We start from the raw sequence: 2,158 nt of genomic DNA, 5'->3' as shown, positions 1-2,158 counted from the left end.
TACTTTTGAATGTTGGTTTTGCTTTCACACTTGTGGTAGCATGAGACGGACTCTACAACCCAAACAAGTGGGTCAGGTAGTGCAGCTCATCTAGGATGGCACATCATTGTGAGCTGTGGCAAGAAAATTTTGCTGTGTCTGTCAGCGTAGTGTCCAGAGGCTGGAGGCACTACCAGGAGACGTGAAGGGGACCATAGGAGGGCAACAATTCAGCAGCAGGACCGCTACCTCAGCCTTTATGCAAGGAAGAACAGGAGGAGCACTGCCAGAGCCCTGCAAAATGACCTCCAGCAGGTCACAAATGTGCATGTGTCTGCACAAATGGTTGGAAACCGACTCCATGAGGATGGTCTGAGTGCCCGATGTCCACGGATGGGGGTTGTGCTCACAGCCCAACACCGTGCAGGACGCTTGGCATTTGCCACACAACACCAGGATTGGCAAATTCGCCACTTGTGCCCTGTGCTCTTCACAGATGAAAGCAGGTTCACACTGAGCACATGTGACAGATGTGACAGAGACTGGAGATGCCGTGGTGGGATTTCTTTGGAGGGCCGCACAGCCCTCCATGTGCTTGCCAGAGGTAGCCAGACTGCCATTAGGTACCGAGATGAGATCCTTAGACCCCTTGTGAGACCATATGCTGGTGTGGTTGGCCCTGGGTTCCTCCTAATGCAGGACAATGCCAGACCTCATGTGGTTGGAGTGTGTCAGCAGTTCCTGCAAGATGAAGGCATTGAAGCTATGGATTGGCTCGTCCATTTCCCAGACCTGAATCCGATTGAACACATCTGGGACATCACATCTCGTACCATCCACCAATGTCATGTTACACCGACTGTCCAGGAGATGGCGGATGCTTTAGTCCAGGTCTGGGAAGAGATCCCTTAGGAGACTATCCACCGCCTCATCAGGAGCATGCCCAGGTGTTGTAGGAACGTCATACAGGCACGTGGAGGCCACACACACTACTGAGCATCATTTCCTTGTCTTGAGGCATTTCCACTGAAGTTGGATCAGCCTGTAACTTCATTTTCCACTTTGATTTTGAGCATCATTCCAACTCCAGATCTCCGTGGGATATTAGTTGTGATTTACATTGATCATTTTTAGGTTTTATTGTTCTCAACACATTCTACTATGTAATGAATAAAGATTTACAACTGGAATATTTCATTCAGTGATATCTAGGATGTGGGATTTTAGTGTTCCCTTTATTTTTTTTGAGCAGTGCATATACCAGTAAGGAGGATATGTATCGTCAATGGCCACACTAAGCTGAATGTGCCTGCCCTCGTCAGATCGCAAATGCTAAGCAGCTTGAGGCTAGGCAAGTACCAGCATGGGAGACTGGCTGGGAATCCCTGGTACCGTTGACTTGAGGGAAATAGGAGAGCAGGGCAGGCCAGACAGGTGCTGGTAGTGGGGGACTCAATTATTAGGGGAACAGATAGGGCAATCTGTCACAAAGACAGGGATCGTCGGACGGTATGCTGCCTACCTGGCGCTCGAGTCCGACACATCGCTGATCGGGTGGACAGATTACTGGGAGGGGCTGGTGAGGACCCAGCGGTCATGGTGCACATTGGCACAAATGACAAAGTTAGAGGTAGGTGGAAGGTCCTTAAAGATGATTTCAGGGAATTAGGCTGCAAGCTGAATGCAAGGACCTCCAACGTGGTATTTTCCGAAATACTGCCGGTACCACGTGCCACGCCAGAGAGGCAACGGGAGATTAGGGAGGTTAATAAGTGGCTCAAGAATTGGTGTAGGAAGGAGGGGTTTGGGTTCCTGCAGAACTGGGCCGACTTCTCAGTTGGCTACAGGCTCTACGCTAGGGACAGGCTGCACCTCAATGGGGAAGGGGCAGCTGTGCTGGGGGAGAAAATGGTTAGAAGGTTGGAGGAGTGTTTAAACTAGGGATTGGGGGGGAGGGTATTCATTTTATAGGAGGGGAAGATAGTGCAGATAGAGACCTGGGCACAAATAAGGAAGTTGGGGGTGGCGGTGGCATGGGGGGTGGGGTAAGAACAGTTAATAATTTAAGAAAGAATAGAGGTACAGAGAGTAACATCAAGTGCATGTATACTAATGCCAGAAGCCTCGCCAACAAAATGAATGAATTAGAACTAATGTTGTTGGAGCATAATTATGACAT

At 49.5% G+C, this 2,158-nt stretch overlaps 1 pseudogene; it reads left to right on the top strand.

Annotated features, from left to right (window-relative positions):
- The first annotated feature begins 1,260 nt into the window (after nt 1–1,260).
- Nucleotides 1,261–1,379, top strand: LOC143796091 (5S ribosomal RNA; annotated as a pseudogene).
- Nucleotides 1,380–2,158: the final 779 nt, after the last annotated feature.

Source organism: Ranitomeya variabilis, chromosome 1, assembly GCF_051348905.1.
Source record: "Ranitomeya variabilis isolate aRanVar5 chromosome 1, aRanVar5.hap1, whole genome shotgun sequence".
NCBI lineage: Eukaryota > Metazoa > Chordata > Amphibia > Anura > Dendrobatidae > Ranitomeya > Ranitomeya variabilis.
Note: the sequence above shows the minus strand (reverse complement) of the source record. Positions and strands in the feature narration are given on the sequence as shown.